Source organism: Castor canadensis, chromosome 16 (genome assembly GCF_047511655.1).
Source record: "Castor canadensis chromosome 16, mCasCan1.hap1v2, whole genome shotgun sequence".
Taxonomy (NCBI): Eukaryota; Metazoa; Chordata; class Mammalia; order Rodentia; family Castoridae; genus Castor; species Castor canadensis.
The window spans coordinates 50,384,633-50,409,789 of record NC_133401.1 but is presented as its reverse complement, the minus strand read 5'-3'; the positions used below and the strand labels follow the sequence as shown (position 1 = coordinate 50,409,789).

Sequence of the window (25,157 nt, the reverse complement as noted above, 5' to 3'; positions counted from 1 at the left end):
TTCCAGTTTTTTTTTTCTGAGAAACATAACAATTTAATAGATGAAATAAATACTTCAGTACATGCAACGTAAAAACTTGATATTGGGTGGAAAATCACTCAATGGTATTATTTAAAAAATAAAACACACACTCACAGTAGCTTCCCCCCACTTGTGAATCACATGAAGTCATACTCTTTCCATACCATGATACCCCTAATCTAAATAAACAAAATAACCACATACATAAAAAAGTAGCTACATTCATGTGTAAGGAGTGAAAATGAGGTAACCTTTTAATTAAAAAAAAAAAAAGAACCCATGACCTGCAAATTATAAGATTTCACCAGGCTCAGAAGACCAGTATGTTCTCCCTCATAAGCGAACTTTAGATTTAGGGCAAATGCAGCAATGTGGTTGGACTTGGATCACATGACAAGGGGACAGCACATGATATAGAAATAGGTAGAAAATCCAAAACATGAAAACGTTTGATGTCCCCACTCCAGAGGAGCTAATACAGAAACCTTAAAGTGACAGATGTCAACATGAGAATGGTTTCAGGAACCAGTGTAAAGATCAGTTAGAGATGAATCAACTTGGGTTGTAACACGTGTGTACATGGAAGCAATGCTAGGAATCTCTCTGTATAGCTGTTTTTATCTCAACTAGCAAAAAACAATTTGTCTTCCTTATTATACTTATGTCTTTTCTTCAACAAAATTAGAGATAAGGGCAGAACAGGACCTGACTGGAACTGAGGGGGATGAGGGGGGGAGAGGGAGGGGGAGGGGGCAGGGGGGACAAATGACCCAAACAATGTATGCATATGTGAATAAATGAATAATAATAATAACAATAAAGAACCCATGACCTCTTTCTTTCCCAATTACTAATAAAATTTAATTATTGGGCTGGGCTGAAGGGTAATGCCAGAACCAGTAATTATCCACCTTCCAATTCCCTGCTCCTACTGGGTAAGGACAAGTGGATTCCTGGGCCTCCAGGTGGCTGTGTTGTGTACATGGCCTGCTTTGTAAAGATTGTTGTTGAGTATTTAACACAGGAGGGGGTTCACCTAAGATTTATTTGGTATAAATGGAGAGGGGCGGACAACAAGTGTCTCCCTTGAGCCTGGGGGTGGGGGTATGGTGTGTGGGGTGTTCTTGCCCCACAAAGTTGAAGGACGTAATTCACCAAAAGGGAGAAAAGTGTAAAGCTGGAAATTTTATTAAGATAGAAAAGTGTAAAGTGGGAGAGTAGAGCCCCCAGAGCTGAGGGTTCCCAAGAAAGGGTGTGAGAGAAATGACAATGAGGTTTTTATCCATTCTCTCTACGGATTGCTCAATCTCTATGCTAATTAGGTGTGCAGAAAGTAGCATTTTGATTGGCTGTTCCTGCAATGTTGGTCAGTCCTGATCCTCACTCCATCTGTTGGGCCTTTCCTTCTTTCTACCCTTCAAGGTCACAGGGGCATAATGGAGGTTTTCAGGGGTCACTTAATTGAAATTCAGTGGTGGTTAAGTACTGGGTGAAGACTTCTCCCTTAATGCCCAGGCGGTGCAGCTTTCAGACACTTTCCTCAGCTTGTCTCTCCCCATGGTCTGACATCTTGACGCCTTGTTGGTTGGGACCTGGGACCTGCGACACGACATGGGACCCATGGCGTTTGGAGGAGCCCTCCATGCAGTCACCGGCCTGCGCCAGGGTTAGGAGTCAGTTCGACACTTAGGCATTAGGGTAGGGGCCAAAGGATGGTGGTGACTTGGTGACTCGGGATCAAACATGGATAAGAAAACAAAGAAGAATGTGGCTGTGCAGGATTTGCAAGGAAACAGAAGGTGCGGGAGCGGGAGGGGCGGGACATGAGCCCAATTTAGGGAGGCTTTGAAACAATGAAACAAAGACCTCCTAGCCCTAGGGAGGGGCAGTCCCCTCCACCTATCAGAGACCTCCGTGCCTTAGAGAAGGCAGTTGCCTCCACCTATCAGAGACCTCCATGCCTTAGGGAAGGCAGTTGCCTCCACCTATCAGAGACCTCCATGCCTTAGGGAAGGCAGTTGCCTTCACCTACCACAGACCTCCATGCCCTGGGGAGGGGCAGTCGCCTCCACCTACCAGAAAACTTTGCAAGCCCTACACTACCAAAGCCCTCTGAAAACTGCATAAATACCCCAGAGATTGTAAAGCTGTGGCTTGGACTGATCTTCTCCAGCCCCACTTATGCGGGAGTCTTTGCTTTCTTTCCTAATGAAACTGTCAGGTTTACATCTCGCCATTCGTGCTCATGCACTTGATGCCTGTCTGGAATGATCGCTGGCCAGAGTGCCCACGGATGTTGAGGTTACACAACAGGCTCTGCAACACGTCCAGCAGCAGCTGCAGGGCCATGTCGGCCAGTGGGTGGCTCAGAGCACGCACAGTCTTGCTCCACCTCTGGGCAGCAGCATGTCACTCGGAAGTGGTCCACAAGTTCTGGTTGCATAGGCTGGGCACCCAGTGTGGCCATGGCAGACAGATAGGCCTCAAGGGTCCAGCACTCGGTCAGTGACACCACCAGGTCGCCAAGCTCCACCGGTGTCCCTGCCTCTTGGAAGCAGCCAGTTGAGCTGGCTCTGCACATGGTGGGAGAGGATGGAGAGCCCTTTGGTGTGCACCATGATGGTGTCCCCGCCCTGCTCAAAGTACTCTGTGTCCTCCTGAGGGGAGGCTGGTCCTTGATGGACAGCAGCAGCAGGTAGGCCACCACCTGCATCTTGTCTTTGCAGTGGTCACAGACACACCAGCTTTTTTCATGGCTGAGAGCTGGTCCAGTTTATTTTAAAAAATCAAGAAACGTTATCTTTCAACGTGTGGAAATCAGGCCAGGCATCGTAGCTCTAACTGTAATCCCAGCCACTCTGCAGGTGGAGATAGAAAGGATGGCAGCTCAAGGTCAGGTGGGGCAAAAAGTTACTGAGTCCCCATCTTAACCAATAATGTAGGCATGGTGGTATGTGTCTGTAAACCTAGCTACATGGGAGGCATAAATAGGAGGATTATGATCCAAGGCCAGCCTGGGGCAAAAATGCAAGACCTTATCTGAAAAATAACTAAAGTAAAAAGGGCTGGGGCCTGGCTGAAGTAGAGCTCCTGCCTGGCAAGTGAGACCCTGTGTTAAAACCCCAGTTCTGCCTGTCTCCAAAAGTCAAAACTAGTTAATATTTTTAAAAAGTTAAACATTCTTTGAAAATTCAGAAAAAGTTCTTGAGAAATCAGCATTTGAATTTTTATATCTAGAATAAGAACTCTCTCTGAGAACATACAAATTTGTGTACTTAAAGTAATTAAGATGGAGGCCTGTGCAGACAGGAGAGTCAGGTCAGGTGAATAGTTCAGAAGACATACAACCACAAGTTAAAATTATGCGGAAATCTTCCTGAGATCAGTTTGTTCTTTTGAACATTATTATCTTTGCTTTTCTGAAGTGCTTTTTGTCAGAATACTTGATGTTCTTAATTAATTTCCAAGAAATCTCAGTTCTGTAACATAGCTGGGAAAGCACCAATGTGCAAATTGTGATCAGGAACTGTCCTCAGGTTCCCAGGACCTCGGGGAAGTGGTTTGTAGGGTTGGTGAGATGGTTTTTATCATACACACTCCAGGTGCAATTTTTCTTTTATATTCTGTTTGCCTGGGCTTATGGACACCACTGTCTCCCTGTGCAGGTGTCAAACTCTAGATAGCCACAATGAGTGTGGATGATAAGCAGGCAATTTAAAGTACAGAAACCAAGGAGATGTGCAAAGAAATGTTAGAAGGAATCACAGAACAATGAACACAGAAAACTGAGGTGTGGGCCATGGGACCTGTATCTTTGAACTTACCAGTCATAGTCTGTGGGAATCTATTAGGAAATCAAAGACGGTATGTGCAGAGGCAGGTGTGAGCTGGTGGAATATGGAGCTGTGGGAAGGGCGTGTGTGTAGCAGGATGTTCTACCTGGGAGGAGACTGTATGTGACAGTCATTCATCAGGTATGGGTATTTGAAAATCTGACATTGCTGTTAAGACAGATATTTAGGACATTAGTTAGAAATTTATCCTGTGTACTTCATAGCTGATTTTAAAATATCAGGATAAATAGAAAAGGTGTAGCTACACCTGCTGTAAGACCTGAAGTTCCACACAGGCCCCAAAGGCCTAGCTGCAATTTTCCTGTCTTTGCCTCCCACAGGAAGAAGAGCTCCCTAACTGGCTGCATTCCCTTTTAGCTTTACCAGCTGCACCCAACATGGTCCTCGACCTAATGTGTTTCACCTCCCTGCTAGATAGTAAAATGATTCAACAAGCCAATCACGCCCACCTGTGGGAGCCGCCGGTTACCACCCTGTAGTCACGGCCAAGTTGGCTGGCTCTGTCTATGCTCCATCATGGTCCTGCATGGCCTGTGTCATCCTCCAACCCAGCTGTGAGTATGTGACTTACAATCCGCTGTTGATCTTATCTGTCCAGGGATGGGGGTTGTGGTTGTAACCACCTCAAATCGTTTAGGGTCTGGGATCCCTCCTTCCTCTGTGAATTGGGTAGAAGCAGGTCAGAACACCTCCTAGAGACAAGCTTTGGTGCTTCTGTCCTGTCTTAAATGCATCCTGGTAACTTTTCCAGCTTAATACAGGCTTGGTCTCTTAGGAAGTCTTTGTTTGGTTACCAGGTTTTGCACTTATTTATGTTAAATTTTCCCTATGGATTGAAAGTTAGTATTCTTTCTCTGCTTATAAAGAAAGTTCATTGAGTTCTAACAATAGACAGAACCATTGAAGAAATCGTAACACTTTCTTGTAATTTTTCCTTGAATTCAGTCCAAATTGGTCTGATTGGAAATCAGTGCCTGAGATGAAGGACCACTTTAAAAAGTACTTTTTATGAACCCCTGTTAGTATGCAGGGAGGTAGAACTCTGTGACATCATAAGAAAATAAACTATTCTCATATGTTTACTAAAGCTTTGCATTACCAGTGACAATGGGAATGTGAGTTGGGTCCATAGATTAGGAGTTGCAAACTCAAATACTGACAGGAACCAGGCAGGTAATTAAATGGGTGAGCAGAGTGGATGGGGATTTAATTTTAAATGTTGGCAACTAATTAAAATGTTTTAAAAAATATTGTATAAGCCAAACAAAACACATCTGTGGACCACATGTCCAAGGGCAACCCTAACGCAGATTTTGAATTCCTACTCATTCTTCAAGGCCTACCTTTATAAGAACTCTACTATAGGGCAAAAGCAGTTTCAGCTGGTCATGATTTCTCAGCGCTGTTATCGAGCTATTAATCAGAATAACAAGCTACAGCTTTCCACTCCTTGTGAGACTGAAGACCCTACTGCCTGTGTTGCCTTCATTTTCCTTCATGTAGAAGTGCCTTATGATACTCAGCAAATGTGGTTAGAACGAGTAGTAGCTAACATTAATCCAGCTCTTTTCAGAAGTCAAACATTGTAATAATTTTTACAAATGTTACTTACTCCTCCCCACAATTCCATGAGGGCAGTACCACTATTTAATCCATTTTACCAACCACGTGGCCAGGATCACACAGGTGCAGCAGGGTGGAGCCTTGTGGTGTTGTCAAGCTAATTCCATGACTTCCTTCTCTAGTGACTTTGCTACAAATTTTAGATCAGCATAATTGGTTCTAACCAAGAATGGCAAACTTTGTCTTACAAAGTACTTACCATAATTAATAGGTCCTAAGACGTCAGGCTGAAACATCATTCTGTTTTTATTTCATTCTTATTCTCTTTCTGGCTTTTCTTTATTTTTAAGTCCTAATAAGACATGGAATAGTAGAATCAGCATAACACATTCATGCCCATAAGAAGTCAAAACAGCCAGGGAATTCATTTAAATTCTGCACAAAGTTAAGGGTAATAACAGTTAAATCCAACACTCTGATAATTTTGAGTGTGTATTTTTGACAATTAAAGTAGGAGATTCTGAAAAGTTGGGTGAGAAGACCTATGGGAAAGGGTAGATGTCTCTTTCTGATGAGAATAAATTTAGGGTAGGAAAAGTGGGGACTGGTCTCCCGGCTATGTGGCCATAGGTGGATCAGTGTTGACCCTGCTTCCTATGTGTCTCTTGCTTACATGGAAAAGAGAAGAAACTTCATGCCTTGAGCCATTCCAGTGTACACTCAGGATTCTAAAAATATTTGAGAATCAGTTCTGAGAGCAAGCTTGTTTTACTAATTTATACTATTCTTTGATTACATAATCATAAAGCTCATGTAATAAAAAATGATTGTGCTTTTCCTCTCTGAATTTAAGATGAAAATTTGCCCTCATACTTTCTGTGTATTTTCTGGTATGTTCTGACACCACTGGAGAATTATTTGGCTTTGTGACTACTGAGAAGTGTCTTAAGTCTGATTTTCACTTATCAGGGTACTTGTACTATAGAAGATTGTCAAAGCACAAAGGCCATCCCTGGACCTGTCCATGCCAGTTCCTTTCCTGGAGAGAAGAACTTCAGTGTGTCTATACCACCATAGACACAGGAGGTGGATGTTTGGGCCGAACCCCTTGACGTGGCTCTGAACCCCTGATATGTTGAGGCTGCTTTGGTGGCTGTCTCCTAGGCTCCCCAGCAATGCTCAGGCCACTGTCTCACGCCTGATTGTGTCTTTCTGTCACTAGCCTTCCATCCTCCCCACCGCGCACACCAACCTTGTTGCTGGTGACCAAGCCTGGCTGTTTCCAGGCTGGCTCCCTCAGTGCTGGACATTGTTTAAAGGGTAATAGGTGCTAAAGCAATAATGTGATAGACTAATCTCTGATGTCACTCCTCCCAGCAGAAGTAGTTTTCAGCCTATTAAAATGCACAGCACCTCCAGAAGGTCTTTAAAGACTGACAGGAAAATTAGAAATTTCTGACAGACCAATCAGTAGGGAACATTCTGGTGAGTGAGGCTTTTTAAAACTGTATAATTTATGACAGCCAAGTAGAGGGCAGCTCCCCTAGATATTTACATCTGCCCTGATGGTGGACTGGTCATTATCACTCACATACACACAGAGACACAAAAAAAGACACAGGGAGACAGACATACATGCAGATGTACACACAGCACACACAGAGTACACATGCAACACAGAACAGACACCAACACAGGCAGACACAAATAAGACACAGAGAGACACAGACACAAACATACACACAGCACAGTCACACAGTGCACATAAGACAAAGAGACAGAGAAACAGCTACAAGACAGAGACACACCCAGACACAGAGATAGAGACACAGATACACACATAGACACAAATATGCAGACAGACCCACAGCACAGACATGCACAGTACATACAAGACACAGAAACAGATCCCCACACACAGAGTCACAAGACACATACACATGCACCACAGCACACAGACACTTTCTCACCCCCACAGAGTATAGGGACAGTATAAACTTGTGGACTGGCTGACTAAAAACACAGGAATTCAATAGCATAGCGAATAAATTAGCAAAATTTTTACCTAGCTTAATTTGGCATTTAAAAATCTTTTAAATCTCCATCACTGGAGACTAGTTGGCTATAATTAGTTCATCTATGCTGTGTGCATTCAGAGCTGGTGGTGCAGGGTGGGAAGCTAACATATCTTGTGCTCCTGCTCTATGCATGCCTCCTGCAAGTGCATGCCATAAGTTTGATGTAATTCTTCCAGGAAGGTGTCTCTGTGGCAAGTGCAGCAGCACCTGGAGACGCTGCACGGCAAACTGTGGTCGAGATATGCCTGGGGTGGATCTTCTGTCCAGGAAAATCCACTGCCAGAGAAGTGAGGCTGTTTTCAGAATGGAAGACAGATCCCGCTAATTACAGGGCTGTGTCATGTTTATAACACGTATGTCTGTCTTAATGTTGGAAATGCAAACAACTCTTGTGGGTTGATAAACATTAAGTCCATAGAAAATAAACAGAGAACTGATATGTCAAAAAATAAAATAGGCAGCATCTAACCATAAATTCTGCCTCAGTAGGAACCAAAGAAATTCAAATTGTGTAGTAAAGAATCACAGTTTAACTATTTGAATGATAGAGTCTCTAAAAATAATCTAGTAACGCCTGGAAGGAATGAGATAAATTGTGTGTAATATGAGTGGATAATTTGGTACATCTGCCAACAAAACTTGTCAAAAACCCATGATCAAACTGTCTAGCTTAAAGAAATGTACTCTATGAAAATAATCAGAGACGCATATGAAAATTTATGAATGAAGACTAATAATCTGATGAGGGTCAAAAACTTGGAAAAGCCAATATCTTTCATTATTGAGAAATGGTTCAATGTATTTTGTGCTCATCAGTCAATGCCATAGGGCACAGTTCTTTAAGTGGTCACAGAGCATGGTTAAATGAAAGAGAAAACTTCAATAGTATATGTGTGCACATGAAGCCTGTAATATGCTTCAACAATGGTTGTGTCTGGAGATGTTTTTAATATTCAACCTTTTATTTCTTTGAGTTTTTTGACAAGTTTGCATTATCTTGAAAGAATTTATAAATGTAATGGTAGAGGAATAAATAAGTCTACAAGTGCCACAACATAGCCCTTGGTTTTCTGCAAGACAGAGGCAGCCAGCCCTCCTGTGCCAAGTCCCTGTGGCAGCAACATGGTCCTACAAAGAGAACCTTTACAAACCTTTACAACTTAATATTACAATCTACCCAATTAAAAACTGGCCAAAAGGTTTGAACAGAAATTTTACCAAAGAAGATATATGGATATCATATTAGTACTTTCAGAGTTGCTTAAGTCAGAAGTCCTTCATAGAGACACAAATTAAAACTACAGAACCCACCCATACACACTGAATAGAAGCAGTAATGCTAAAAAAAAAAAAGACTCTTTCAAATTCTGGCGAGAGTACAGAAGTGATTCTATTATACCCCTGTGGTGGATTGAAAAATGGTAAACCATTTTTGAAAAACCATCCACTAATTTCTTCAAAAACAAGACACATACTTTGCAATGACCTAGACATTGCACTCCTAAACACTTACCCAAGAGAAAGGAGAGCATTTGTCTATACAAGGATGTGTATAGTATTTGTACAGCTTTATTTGTAATAGCTAAGAACTAGAAGCATCCCAAAGTCCGTCAAGAGGTGAATGAATAAACATGCCATACAATGGAAATGTCATGATGAAAAAGAACGAATACTTGAAGCATACAACAAAATAGGTCAATGTCAAATGCAGCATGGAAGAAGGAAGATGCACCTTGAAGGAGAATGTAGACATACTGTCTGATTCCATTTATATACAATTTTATAGACTGAAAACATTTATAGGACACCAAGCAAATGAGTGGTTCCTGAATAAGGGGATCATGGAGGAGTAGGAGACATGGTTAATTAAAAGGAGCAAAGAAAGTTTAAGGTGATTTTAGATAAGTGCATTACATAGGTCAAAACTTATCAAACTATAGTCTTATTTTGCCAGTGCTAAGAATCAAACTGAGGGCCTTGTGCACGGTACTTCATATTGTACTCTTTAAACTGGTATACCTTTTGTATGTCAATAAAACTATCATTTTTTGAGGTGACAGAAAAGACTTTGACAGAGCAGGGAAGACCACCCAGGCCATGGCTACTTCAAACTGTAATTCTTTTAAAGTTGGCTAGTCTCTACAGTACGTTGGGGCTCCCAGGTCTATAGCAGGGATGCCCTTTTGGGAAGGCTCAGAATGTCTGCTTTTAGGATTTTCTGGGTTTAACTTTTTGGAGCAATGTATTGTATTGCATGCAGTCATGGTATGCCTAACACTGGAGGCACAGTCTGAGAGATGCTTGTCATGGAAATTCTTTATTGGGAAAACATCATAGCATAAATTTCTTTTCTATTAGTATATATTAATTGTACAAGGGGTCTGATTGTGACATTTGCATAATGTATCTAATGCACTTTGATTAAATTTACCATCTCTATTATCCATTCATATCCCCCATTTAAGCCAATTTTAATGGGTCTCCTTATTCTATTTTCATACATGTGTATGAAATATTTCACAGTATTCCCCTCTTCACCCTCTCCTTTCACTGTCCTATCTCCCACTGGTTCCTGCCCCAAATGGTCCCATTTTTATACTTTCGTCATTTCATTTTTTTTAAGGTATGGATTTCACATATGAGAGACCATGTGATACTTGTCTTTCTCAGTCTGGTTTATGTCAGTTAACATGATGTCCAGTTCTATCCATTTTCCTGAAAATAATATTTCATTCTTCATTTTGGCCAAATGATACTCCATTGTGTATATTTGCCACATTTTTTATCAGTTCATCAGTTGATAGACACGTGAGCTGATTCGTAGTTGGGCTGGAGTAAACGTTGGTATGAAGATGTCTCTATTAAATGTGGATGTAAACTCCTTTGGATATATGCTCAAGAGTGGTTATAGCGTGGTCATAGACAATTCTTTTTGATGACCCTCCATATTGATTTCCATAGTAGGTACACTAGTTTACATTCTCAATGACAGTGTATAAGGTTCCTTTTGCCCTATAACTCTCCAGCATTGGTTGTTGTTATGTTTTTGTGATGACAGCCATTCTGCTTTGGGGTGAGATTGAATCTTAGTGTTATTTTGATTTGAATTTCCTTTATAGCCAAGGGCATTGTACAGCTCATGTATTTATTGATTATTTGCACTTGTTCTAAGAACTATCTGTTCAATTCATTTACCCATTTATTAATTGAATTGTTTGTCCTTTTGGTGTTTAATTTTTTGGAGCTCTTTATATATTCTGGATATTAATCCTTCGTCTGATGAATAGCTATCAAAGATTATCTCTCGTTATGTGGGTTGTCTCTGTTGATGCTGTGCAGAAGCTTTTTAATTTGATACAATCCCATTTGTCAATTCTTGCTCTTATTTCTTGAGCAATTGCAGTCCTGTTCAAAAAGGCATTAGCTATGCCTGTATCTTTAAGTATTTTCCTATGTGTTCTTGAAGTAGTTTCAGAGTTTCCAGTCTTACATTAGGACTTTGATCTATTTCAAATTGGTTTTTGTACAGGTTGGGAGTGATCTATGTTTGGATCTACATGTGGATATCCAGTTCTCCTATCACCATTTGTTGAGGAGACTGCCCTTCCTCCAAAGTATGTTTTGGCACTTCTGTGAAAAATCAGGTGGCTATAGCTGTGTGGGCTGATCTCTGTATCTTCTATTCTGTTGGCTACGTTTCTGTTTTTACCCATACCTGGTATGGGTATGGTGGTATCTCTGGCATTGCTTTTGTTGCTCAGGATTGCTTTGACTCTTGGTAGTCTTCTGTGCTTCTATATGAATTTTAGGATGGTTTTTCTATATCTGAATAATGGCATTGTGATTTTGATGGGAATTACATTGCAATTATAGATTAGTTTCAGTAGTACAGCCATTTTCACAATATTAATTTTGCCAATTCATGAACATGGGAGAACTTTCCATCTTCTAGTGCCTCCTCAATTTCTTTCTTTAAGGTTTTGTAGTTTACATTGTGGAGGTCTTTCACCCCTTTTAGGTTTATTCATAGGTAGTTTTTGAGGCTATTGTGAATGGGATTGTTTTCCTGATTTTTTTTTCAGCCTGTTCACTGTTGGTATATAGAAAGCTACTGATTTTTTTATGTTGGTTTTGTATCTTGTTACTTTGTCAAAAGTATTTATCATACTCAGGTTTTTTTGGTGGAATCTTTTATGTATAGGATCATGTCATCTGCAAATAGCGATTTGACTACCTCCTTTCCTGTTTGTATCCCTTATATTTTGTTCTTTTGTCTTATTGGTCTAAGAACTTAAATACTATATTTAGTAGGAGTAAAGAGAGTAGACACCCTTGTTTTACTCTTGACTTTGTATAAGATGTGTTTCAATTTCTCACCATTTAGTATGATGATTATAGGTTTATTATATATAGCCTGATTTAGTTGTGTTACTTCTATTCCTAGTTCAGGGTTGTTTTCTCTTTTTTTGGTGGGGGCGATACTGGGGTTTGAACTCAGGGTTTTGCATTTGTAAGGCAGGTGCTGTACTACTTGAGCCACACCTCCAACCCTTTTTGCTTTGGTTATCTTAGAGATAGATAGGGTCTTGCTTCTTGGCCAGGCTTTCTTGACCGCAACCTTCCTATTTTAAGATCCACTGTTGCTGGGATGACAGGTGTGGGCCTCCACGCCCAGCTTTTTTCCATTGAGATGGGATCTCATAAACTTTTTTGCCTGGACTTGCCTGGAGCCATGATTTTCTGGATTACAGCCTCCCATGTAGCTTGGAATGACAGGTGTGCAAAACTGAACCCAGCTGTTCATTGAGATGGGATCTTGTAAATAATTTTGCCTGGGCTGGTTTGTAGCTGCAATCCTCCTGATTTCAACTTTCCAAGTAGTTAGGATTATAGGTGTGAACCACCGGTGCCTGGCTTCTGTAGTTAGCTTTCTTGTGCTCCTGGTTCTCCTGACCTAACTGGGGGTGACTGGAGATGCAGAAAGGACAAATGATAGAAGACAGACATGCATAAAGTTGGAACCAGATGTGCTGGGTGCTTGGTTGGAAACACACAACAGCCTTGTTGGAGACACACAACAGCCTTGTTGCTTCTTTCTTCTAATAATTCTTCTTTTGTAGTGGGAAAGGGTGGGGGCGGCAGAAAAGAAACAGACTGTTCTGACAATAAGACAGTGGTAAGGGATGGTAAAGCTGAGAGATAAAACTTAAAAAATTGAAACATGAAGGTCATATAGTGCTGGGAAAATGAAATAGCCAATGAAGTCACATGCAGCCACAAGTGGGTTGAACTTTGCTTTTTGCTTCGGTAAATCTGCTTGCAAGGGTATACAAGGTGAGACCTCTTTGTTCTTGGGGCTCAGCTTTTGGACATGAGTCAGCTGGGTCTGTGTCGGCACAATAAATGTTGCTTCCTGCTAAACTGCCTCAGTGTCCCGTATCTCAGCTTGTAATTTCCTGCAACAATTTTACTTTTCTTCTTTTCTCTTATTCTTTAAAATCTTACTTCTAAAGTCTTTCTTTTCTATTCTTTAAAGTCTCTTTCCTTAGACTTGCTCTGTCCCATGTTTGTTAGGGAAAACACCACTCACAAATAATGCTCACGAGAAAAGTCTCATATCCAAGAGCAAAGTTTAATGGCAGGCTCGAACTGCCAGGTTGGCTGGGGAAAAGATGGTGCAGCACAGACTCTAGGCCAGGTGTGGCTTTTATAGAAGGGGGAGGGTAAGGAAGTTAGTGCATGTGCAGTGGTCTCTGGTAGGGGTGGGGCTGTCTTAGAGCATGGGAATTTCTGTTAAGGGGCAGGACTGCCATTTTGACCGATTCACAAAATGGCGACATTATTGTTTTATCATTCCCCCATTTTTTTCTTTAACAATGATGGGGGTAGGGACTGAGGATCGGGAATTGGGGTGAAGCGTCGGCCTCTTAGCTACTTCCTGCTGGCAAGGAGCAGTACATGGGGCAAGATCCTCAGACTCCTGTGTCCTGGTGGGGGCCGTCATAGCAGTCCTCTGGATGGTTTTGGAGAGGCTGATATCCCTGGAGGTACAAGTGGTTAAACTTTTGATTAGCAATAGCAGACATGTGGTCTAAAAGAAATCTTTGTACTGTTTTTATGATACAAGGGAGGAAGCTTAAGAATATGAGAGCAAGAAATATAGGCATTAGGATGGGCATTAGCCAGGAGAACCACTGTGAAATGTTATTCCCTAGAGGATTCCAAGAGACTTCCAAGTCCCTTTTCCATTTTTTTAACTGTTACTTGAGAGGTACCACCACTGGGGATCCCATTGAGCTTGACAGCAGTGGGTGTTGTGAGAATGACCAGATGAGGGCTGGTCCACTGAAGTCCCAATGGAGAGGGTAGAAGATCCTTTAGGAGAACAAGAGCCCCTGGTTTAACAGAAATTGTTACAGGATGGGGCAGGATCTGATCTGCATGCTCTCTGAGAAGTTCCCTGAGAAGGTTATGTTAAGGTAGGTAGTCAGCCAGAGCAGCAGGGTCTGTTGGAGGCAAATTTATTAGAAGGAGCATAAAAAGTGTCTGATAAAGGATTGCATATCTAGGGATACAGATTCTGCAAAGCCCTGTAACTCCCAAGAAAGCTCTAAGCTGCCTTATGGTATGGGGGAGAGGAAAACAGAAAATTGGGTTAATGTACTCATGACTCAGGGAGTGAGTCTGTCCCTTTAAGGCCACACCTATGTTGGTGGCCTGTGGGAGGCAGGGGCTGTCAGGATTTAAATGTAACACTCTTGGATAAAAGAGAGCTCTAGCTCATTTTTCTGTAGCTTTGTAAATGTTTGTACCATTTTAGATAAAGTATAGACACAACACTGTTACAAGGTGGTCATTTAAGACACATAAGCAAATATGTAAATGAACTCTAATTTAGTAGTACTTAAAGCTTGACAAGATCAGCAGAAAACACAAATAATTTCTTTGATAAAAATCTTTCTCTGTGATGGTTTTTTGTAGATGTTACTTAGAGCAGAACAATATTAAGACAACCTTGTTATTTTATAGACAGAGAATTTGATTTTAGTTTGACATGACCCTAAAAATCTTTTAGGCAACTCTTAGATTATACTGAACTTTAACTTTATTACACACTGAAGCTTTTTATTATACACTTTTAAAACTTACTTAGACCTTTATATAACATACTAAACCCTTTGATGGCTTGTCCTAATCCCTCCTATTTGAAACAATCTTTAGGACAAACCTTTCTTTACAAAATCCTTTCTCATCAAAAAAGATTCCTTTTTCCTTTAACTTCTCAAAAAATACATTCACTACCTATCTATATCCTTTCCAGTTGTTTACTTTGTAACTTGTATTTTAAAATTAACTTTTGTAAGAATTTTAAATTTATTATAGGGGCTGGAGCAACTAATTAGCAGCCCTTGTTGTTTTAGGAATAGGCATAAGTCTTCATCATCCCTCAGGCTTGAGGGGATATTGTTTTGTGTGTGGAAACTGTGAGGGATTTTTGAGTTTTATTTGAATAGGGAGGGCTATCCTAGCTTGCCCTACACTCATCAGTCCACACTGTGGAATCTATTTGTTCCTGAAGGAGGGGGCAGCAGAAATAGCTGCCTGGGGGGAGGAGAATGTAAGTTTTTAGTTGAGATAGTAAATTTTGTCCCAGCAGGGACATTGGAGTTTTAGGTACTATGAGGAAAGAGTGACAGAAGAGGAGGTCTCCCAAAGTGCAGGCCAGAAGCTGGGTAAAATAGTGCTCTAGGGCTGGCCAGATTTGCCCTGAATGATAACTTTTGTCATTAGACTGGGGACCCAGAGAGAAAGGTAAAACAGAGAAATAAGCTCCACTGTCTAGCTGGAAAATGATCTTTGGTTTTTCTGCCATCATGGCTACCCTGAGACTCCTCAACATTGATGCCAAGAACTGAAACGTGGACAGGGGACTGGGACCTATCAATCCATAGGAGGTGGCACCCTGCCTTCCATCTGGAGGCGGGGGCACTTAGACCTCCAGTGGTTACCTTTGTGGAGAGGGCAGGGTCCCGGTTGGGGGGGCTAACTCCTGTGCTGTCCCCCCTTTTGAGCATCCTCTGCAGAAGTGCCCCTCCTGTCCACCGTGGTAGCAAGTTCAGGATGCAGGCCCCAGTTGGGTGGGGCCCTCTCTGAGAGCAGTAATGAGGCCATGGTGTCTCTTATCTTTCTCTGTTAGTAATGTCCTGGTTATAGTATACAGACATGGCTAGTTGTATTAGTTGATCCAATGACTTTTCTCCTTCAGCCACAGACTGAGTTTTCTACAACTATTTGGGACTGTTAAAAATTTATCTTTGAGGAGAACCTCTCTCACCTGGGACTCTGGGTCCACTTTGGTATGCTTTCTGATAGTGTCCTTAAGATGCTGCAGAAAGGTAAGGGGATTTTCTTCAGGTTGTTGTAAAGCAAAGTTATTATTTCACATTGACATCTGATACTCTGGAGAGCAGGTCTCTGAACTGTTCTGGGCCTCTGTTTCCTCACTTGAAGAATGAGGGATCTAGGCTAGGTTAAACTACTTTCTTCCACTATGAGATGACTGAAGCAACATTAACACCACTTATCTTCCTTACCATTTTTTTTTGATTTAGCAATGCTGGGGAATTGAACACAGGGCTTTGCACATGTTGGGTGGACATTCTCCCACTGAGCTACTTCTTCAGCCCCAAATATCTTTTTCCTTTTTCCTTTTGGTTGTACTGGGGCTTGACCTCAGGACTTTATGCCTGCAAAGTGGCACTCTACTGCTCGAGCCATATCATCAGCCCCTTTTGGTGTGGATCTGTCAAGGGGACTGCCTGTGTCCCTGTAGGTAGGCACATTTATTCCTTCATTTCCAGGTGCCACTAGTATTGGGGCTCATTGTAAATGGTAATCATTTTTAAACTGAGCAGCCTAGGCCAGAACCCATTGCATTTCTAATGAGGAAAGAGTCTGGTGTAGTAGAAGCATAATATCCTTTCATGTCAATTGGAAGGTTTGGATCACAGAGAATAAAGCTTGAATGTATTTATCTGGGCATCAGTATAGCTGTCCAGATGTTTTTTAATTTCCCTTAGATCTGATAGCTGGAAGGGGACATAGATTTGCCTTCTTCCTACCATTACCTATTGAAGGGGGAAGCACCCATTAGAAGGTTCTGAATATTGGGATGGCTTAGAAGGTAGGGCAATTATGGAGCCAATCTGAGATGAAAGACAATTTGTATAGGGGACCTCAGTTTTCTTTTTTCCCTTTTATAGAAAAGGTCTAATTGGAGTATGGTATTGTAATTTAAGGAACCCTCTGAATGCCACTTCTATTAGTCACCCAAGGCATACTGAGGCCAGGCCTCAGTACAAAGCTTCCAACATCTACCAGCCAGAAGACTGGAAGGTGTATGTTCCATCTAGAAAGAACAAGATACTAGGATCCTGCCTTTTAGCTAACAGCAGGCAGCCTCTTTAATAAAGGCTACTTTTTTAACAAAGGAATAAATCATCTGTAAAGTTAGAGAAGGTCATTCAGAGGACATCCCAGGCCAATAACAGTACCATAGGGGACAACTGGTGTTAATATTTGGAGAGAAAAATTTATGCTGAGGTTGAAAATATAGAAAATTTTAAATGAGAAGTTTAGAGACCACAGTAATGTCCATTTTTCTGTTCCTGGGATTATAACCTTGAGCTAACAATTGGCTTACAAGGGCTAGGTCCGGTGCCCCAAGGTGTGAGGTAGGGCTAGGAGCAGGGTGTGTGCAAGGCACTGATGCCCTCCACATACACCTGGGACAAGCGAGCCTGGCTGTCTAGGCCTGATCCTGCAGCCTGTTGCCCTTCCCCCCTTCTTGTGTACTCTGCACATGTTTTATTTTTAGGGGAAGTGGTGGTGGGCTGCAGCTACTGCCATATGAGGCTGGCGGCCTAGGATGTGTGTTGGGTTGGCCTATGGATTCTCTTAGCTATGGCAGGTGTTCCTGCTGTGCACAAGCATGCCTATTTGCTTTCCCTTCTCCCCTTGTGGGGGCAGAGTTAGGGCATTAGCATGGCAGCTGCAGTTTTTGGATAAGCACTTTTTCTAGTAGCTGATTTAAAGTTACTTTAGACTGAGAGGCCTGGCAAACTAATTGGAATAACTTAAGTCATAAGGTACTATGTTACATGTTTTTCATGGGAGGCAGGGTCCCAGTAAGCCCAGGGAGGGGAAGGCAGACAGAGACAAAGGACACATGGTGAGACCACGGAGGAAGCAGAAAAGGTGTACTGACATCTTAGGTAAGGGAGGGGAAGTCAGGGCCTGTAGGCATGACACACACCTGAGGGATTAGCCATCACCATGCCTCTAGGTTGCTCCCATTGACTGGTATTGGAACACCTTCAGCAACATGAAACCTCCACTCTCTGGTCGCTGTCTCAAGAAAAAGTGGCCTTAGATGGGGTAGGGGGAAAGAGAAGCAGTCGTCAGATGCCATAATCAAACAGGACTCCCACAACGTAGCATGAGGCATACCCGAATAAACCCCAGGCTTGTTCTCAGCCCACAGGGAGGGAGTGTGAGCTCTCCAAGAGCTGGAATCACCTTGAGGCCAGAGTTGGCAGGGAGTGGCTTGCTTAACTCCATGACGGGAAAGTCCCTCAGGAAGATAGGAAGAGGCAGGCAGCGTGAGCAGTGTAAGAAGTCTGCTTACATGGGGAACGAGGAGGTTTGGGAGAGGATTTGGTTCATTTAGAAGCTGGTCTAGAGGCTAATAGAACCTGCACAGGGGAACAGGAAGTACAGAGAGAGGGTTTGGTGTGGAGATAGGAAAAGGATTGGGCATAGGATATTTCCTTCCATTTATTAGCATGCTCACAGAAATTGTATAAATCCCTTAAAATATTGGGATTGAAAGTGCAATTAAGTGGTCATTTGGAGACATTGTCTAATGGGCATTGGGGCCATGCCTGATAACAGAGAAAAATTAGCTTTCATGGCTTAAGATCGGGCATGAGGCATATGGGCCCAAGATTGGCCAGAAGACATCCGAATGGGGAGTCTGAAGGAATTTTGTATGGTCCAACTCTCATGGTGAGGCCTGACCTGAGGTGAGATATGGTGGGCATCCCCGAAATATCAGGTCCTCAGGAGAGAGAGAGATGTGGAGTACCCAGAGGGAATGTCTTCACCATGGGGGTCCACAGTCCCTAGTGGGGAACCTGGTTCCCAGGGACAGGAGCAAGCTGAGACCTAGTGCTAGGATTTTGAGGAATGAGAGAGATCACAGCTCTGTGTGTGAGGACTCACCAAGAGAGGACCTTGAGGGAAGATTGGCCCATGGTGGATAACAATTGGAGGCATGCTGGGGCAGAGGAAATTCCCTGTGAGCTGTGAGAGAGTGGCGTTTTCTAGGATTGGGGGTTCTGGCAAAGCAGCTCAGATTGCAGACGAAGGGAGTGGGAGTTGGGGTGGGGGAGGCTGGGAGAGCAAGGCCAGTGCTGGGAGCACACCCGATCCAAGCCATGCCACCAAAATGTTAGGAAAAATGCCACTCACAACGAAAGCTCATGAGAAAAGTCTCATGTCCAAGAGCAAAGTTTAATGGCAGGCTCGAACTACCAGGCTGGCCGGGGAAAGATGACACAGCCTAGATTCTGGGCCAGGCATGGCTTTTATAGAAGGGGGAGGTTAAGGAAGTTAGCGCATGTGCAGTGGTCTCTGGTAGGAGTGGGGCTGTCTTAGAGCATGGGAATTTCTGTTATGGGGCGGGGCTGCCATTTTGGCTGATTCACAAAATGGCAACCTTATTACTCTATCAGTGTTTTCCTTTAATATCTCTTAAAGTCTTGGCCCTCAGACTTGCACTGTCCTATATTCTCTCTTAAAGTCTCAGTGCTCAGACTTGCACTGTCCCCTGTTTCCTCTAATCTCTGGCATAACTCAGCAGCCCACCAATCAATCAACCCCCATTAAAAAACTTCGTGTCCTCCTTTAGCATGTCTTTTATATCTAGTGGTAAACAAGGAGGTGGAGCAACAGTTCTCAGGGAGAGGCGTGGTATTGTAACAAAAGAAACCTGCATTCCTACTTCTTTCTCTGAACGTAAACAATTTAGGAAAAGCAGCTGTGCTGCCTTTGTCTTCACCTCCTTCTGCAGCTGGGGCCATGCCAAACTAAGCCTGTAGATCATTGAGCACAACTGTGCTTATGTCAAGGTCTCATAGGCTTTGCATAATCCACTCCCCACAGGCTTCTTCAGGGCTCTTAACATGAAGGGATGCTGAATTTTGCCAGAAGTGTTTTCTGTTATCTATTGAGATGATCATGTGATTTTTGTCTTGATTCTGTCTATGTGTTGTGTTGTGTTTATTTATTGCATATGTTGAGTCATCCTTATATCTGTGGAATAAAACCAATTTAATGATGGTATATGATCTATTTAATGTGTTGTTGAATTCATTTTACAAATATTTTATTAAAAATAATTGGGTCTATGTTCATCAAGAAAATTGATGAATTTTCTTTGTTTCTTTCCTTCTCTCTCTCTCTCTCCCTCTCCCCCTTCTCTCTGTCTCTCTTTCTCTCTGTCTCTCTTTCATTCATGTCATTGCTTAGTTTTGGTAGCTGGATAATACTGGCAGCACAGAGTAAGTTTGGTAGTGTTCCTTGTATTTCTATTTTATGGAATAGTTAAGGAGCATTGAGGTTACTTCTTTAGTGGTCTGGTTTGGATGAATTCAGTAGCTCCATCAGGGCCTCAGCTTTTCTTTGTTGGGAAAATTTATTACTGCTTCAATTTCATTGCTTATAATAGATATGTCTTTAGGTGACTTAGATCCTCCTTGTTCAATTTTGGTTAGTTATATGCATCTAGGAATGTATCCATGTTTACTAGATTATCCATTCTATTAGAATGTAAGTTTTCAAAATATTCTGTATGATTCTGTGAATTTCATTGTTGTTTGTTCTGATATCCACTTTCTCACCCAACTAATTTTATTAAGGTGTTTTTTTTCCCCTCTTTTTTATGGTTAGTTTAGCTAAGGGTTTGCCAATATTTTTTATCTTTACAAAGAACCAATTTTGTGTTTCATTCATTTTTTTCCATTTTTGTTTTTGTCTCTATTTTATTAATTGCTGCTCAGATATTTATCATTTCTTTCCATCCAGTGCTTTGGGGTTTGGTTTGTTCTTGTTTTTCTAAGCGCTTGAGTGTACCATTAGGTTTTTTATTTGGGATGTCACTGATTATGTTTTTATGAAGGCATTCATAGATGTAAAGTTCCCTCTTATCACTGTGTTTCTTGTGTCCCTAATGTTCTAGTAAGTTCTGATTTCATTTTCATTTGATTTTAGGAATTTTTGATCCCTCCTCCCCTTTATTTCTTTGATGCCCCATTGATCATTCAGAAGTGAATTGTTCAGTGTCTGTGTGTTTGGATATTTTCTGTACTTCCTCCTGTGACTGATTTCTAGCTTTATTCCATTGTGCTCTGATAAAATTCAGGAAATGATTAAAATTATTTTTGTATTTATTAGTACTTGCTTTATGTCTGAAGATATCTGTTTTGGAGAAAGTTCTGTGGGCTGCTGAGAAGCATGTGTATCTGTAACTGCTAGGTGAAATATTCTGTACTTGTCTGTCAAATATATTTGATTAATAGTGTCATTTAATTCTGAGGTTTTCTTGATGATTTTTTGTCTAAAGGAGCTGTTGGTGAGAGTGGCTAGTAAAGTCACCCACTATTATTGGATTGGGACCTGTCTGTGTTTTTATGTCCCATAGTGTTTTGTTTATAAAATTGTGTATGCCAACATTCAGTGCATATATGTTTATAATTGTTATCTCCTCCTACTGGATTGTTCCTTTTATCAATATATGTCTTCTAATTTTATTTTGAAGCCTAGTTGGTCAGATATGAGTATAGCTACTTCTTGCTTTGGGGCTCCCTTTACTTGAAAATCTCTTTTCATCTTTTCACTCTAAGGTTGTATTTGTCTTTGCTAGTGAGGTGCATTTGTTGTAGGCAGCAAATGGGCAGATCTTGTTTTATAATCTAGTCCACTAGTCTGTGTCTTTTGATTGGAGAATTGAGACCACTAACATTCAGAGCTATTATTGAAAGCTATGTGGTAGTTTCTGCCATCTTATTGGTTTTATAGTGCTTGATTCTTCCTTGCTCCTCATTTGCTAACATACTAGTGAGATTTATTCTTTCCTGTATATCGTGATTGTGTTTATTTTCCTCTTTTGGGTATAGGATTGCTTTTAATATCTTCTGCAGTGTTGCTTTAATGATCATGAATTTCTTTAGTTTTTGTTTATCATGGAAGGTTTTTATTTCTTCAACTATGAATGATAGCTTTACTGGGGACAGTAATCTAAATTTGCAGTATTTTCTTTCAGTACTTGAGATACATCAGTTCATGCTCTACTTGCTTTTAAAGTTTCAGTTGAGAAAGATGCTGTTATTCTGATAGGTTTTCTTTTATAGGTGACTTGTTGCTTCTCTCTTGCAGCTTTCAACATTCTTTACTTGTTATTTATGCCTTATGTTTTAACTATAATATAATGTGGGGAGATTTCTTGTTTGTTTAGAGCCCTAAAAGCTTCTTGGATGACCATCTCTTTCTCAAGAATTGTGAAGTTTTGTGCTCTTATTTTATTGAATATGTTTTCAATGCCTTTAGCTTGTATCCTTTGTATGCCTGTGATTCATTGGTTTAGTCTTTTAATGGTGTCCCAGATATCATGTATGTTGTACTTGTACTTCTTTAGATTTTCTTCTGTAGCTTCACCTGTATGTTCTAACATAGCTTCCATGTCTCAAGCCTTCATATCTGTCTTCAATTTGATCCAGTCTACTGGAGAGACTTTGATCTATTGTTTCTATTTGACTTATTGAGCTTTATATTTCCATAATTTCAGTTTTAAGTTTTATTGTTTTGGAGTTTCTATATCTGTATTGAATTCCTCTTTCATGTGCTGCATTGTCGTCTTTATTTCATTCAGCTCTCTCTTTTTTTTTTTTTAAGTACCTGAATTTGGACTAAGGTTCTCTCACTTGCTAGGTAGGTGCTCTATCACTTAAGACATGTCCCCCTACCCTCATTCAGCTCTTTGTTCTTGGAATTCATTCAGGCATTTATCATGTCCTATTTGATTTCACCAACCATTCTTATCATCTAGTTCACCATCACTAGTGTTGGTTACTGTGGAGTTGTTGAGTTTTGGAAGAGTCTTGACTTGCTTTTTCATAGCTATGTGTTTCTGCATGGGGATTTGCACATGCAAAACTAAGATGTTCGTTGGAAGTTTTAACCAACTGTAGTCTTCAGTTAAAATATTCTCCATGTTCAGACAAAATAGTGTAGTGACCAAGTTGAGGTGTTATTTCTTACTAATGGATTAGTGCTATGGCTCAGTAGCCTAGCATTCACCTATGTGCTCAGAGCACCAGGCCTGACCCCCAACACTGCTGAAGTTGAGGTAAACTAGCTGGAGACTTTTGTAGGAAGGTTGGTTGTCTGATTTTTGGACTGCTTTCTTGTAGAAGCTTCTTCTTTGTGTAGTGGTAGTTGCTGCTGGCTGCAGAAAACTTTATGGTTTGCAGGCTGGGCAGGTTCCCACTTGTTTTGCAAGCCCCACAGTTTATATCCTAAGGGGCAGGAAATGACCCAGCCTCCCAGTGACCTTTGAGTAGAAAGTGGGGGAGCAAACAGAGCACTGAGTTCTGCACTGGCTGGGGGAGAAGTGAGGGACCTATGTTCTCTGTTAGTCTCAAGGCTTCTACACCCCATCCAGTAGTGCACTTGGTGGGGGGAGCTATGGAAATCACATGATTCATAATTCCCCCAGTACCTCAGATTCACCCAGCAGCAAACACTTGCAAGATGTAGCTCCCAGGAATGTGTTTCAGAACATTCAGCATCTTTCCTGACAATATTGGGGGAGGAGGTTGTAGAAATCACATGATTCAGAGTATTTGGGTTCAGGGTTCTGGCCTCCTAGCAGAGGGGGTGTATTGTCTAATACACACAGCCAGGAGTCAGGCCCTAGAGGCCTAATAAAACACAGGCTATAGGTTTGGTGCTTTGTTTCCTCTGTGATCTTATGGTGATGGGGCTTGCTCCTCACTAGGCTTGGCAGGGCCTTCAACACCTGTGCTGTTCACTGTGAAACTACTGCTTGAATTTCTTTGACCGTGTCAGATCTTCTCCCTCTTGTGTCCATCTCTCACCCAAACACTGTGGTATGGAGTCCCAAGACTCTCTGAACTGTGATTGTTCCTTAGCTTCAAGTCCCCAGAGTAACTACATCTCAAACATTGAGTCCTCTCTCAAGACGGTGTCTTGTTGTGGCCCTCTGTGATAAAGGAAGTGAGAAAATGTCTTTCTTCACTGGGGCTAGCCTTTCACACAGGATCAGTCATAGCCTCACCAAATCCCAGGTCTGGATTTAAATCTTGGAGGAGGGATGGGATTATCTTGCCACTGGTTTTGCTAGTCTATTTCAGGGTTGTCTGGTTTATTTGTGATTGCATATTCAGCTTCTATTCCCCATCCTGGGGAGATGGAAATGGGGTAAGGGTTAGGAACTGTTTGCTGTTCTTCTCTGTTGCCTCAGTTCCTCTATGATTGTCTGCTGTCCTGTCACCTCTTTTGTGACTCCCAAATGCTCTTCCTCTCTTTCTTTCTTCAGAATATAGTCTCATATGTTGCTTGACTCTTCTTATTCATAGAGTCAAAATGGTGGATGCTTCTATTCCACCATCTTATCCCCAATCTCACCTCATAGAGTGTACCTAGATGGTACAAAGGACAATCAAGAGATGAGACAAACATATGATGTATGAGGTTGCTGTGTGAGTACTATGTTATATTGTCTTACTCTAACCTTTTAATGAGAAGGAATACACTGTAAAATAATAATAAAAGTAAGTATATAAACCACAACACAGTCATTTATTGTCATCAAACTTTGCATACTGCACATAATTTTATTGCTATATTCTTAAAAGCAGAAAGTGGATTTGTTTTATAATAACCAGCATCACCATAAACACATGACAATACATTGTGTAGGACATTATCATGGCTGTGACATCTCTGAATGATAGGGACATTTTAGCTCCATTATAATTTTTTGGGACCACTATGACCAGTTGTTGACCAAAATGTTGTTATGCTGCACATGACTATTTATTTATAGGCTCTCCATTCTATCTTATTACAAAATGGATAAACAGAAGAATGCTTTAGAAGATCACTTATGGATTAAACAGAACAGTATCATTATGTGCTCACTGGGCACTAGCTTTGACAGTCATGTCTTAAATTCTTAATCATGGGTAATGCAAATGTGTAGCAAATGATCTGGGGCACACACACGTAAAAGTTTATCTCATTAAAAATATACTCTGAGCATGCCCATATGAAGTCAAATTTACTGTTTGACACTGGGTGGAATGTGTGACAATTATTCTTCTGTTGGGGTGAATTTAATTTTACCTAACAGTTTCAGTAAAAGTTGATTTTTAGAATGTCAATGTAATATCTATATGACACCATTATAAAGAATATTATAATGTCCCTATTACCCAGAAGATGTTGAAAAGAGAGGTAAGCCTTTATAACTTAGGTGACTTGATTAGTAGATGAGATT

At 41.3% G+C, this 25,157-nt stretch overlaps 1 long non-coding RNA gene across 1 annotated transcript in view; it reads left to right on the top strand.

Moving 5' to 3' along the window:
* Positions 1 to 25,157, top strand: part of LOC141417827 (uncharacterized) — a 235,523-nt gene that overhangs the window by 4,969 nt on the left and 205,397 nt on the right. The window contains exon 2 of the long non-coding RNA XR_012442432.1: positions 4,196 to 4,429. This is a non-coding gene — a long non-coding RNA (uncharacterized lncRNA). The remainder of the gene's footprint in view (positions 1 to 4,195; positions 4,430 to 25,157) is intronic.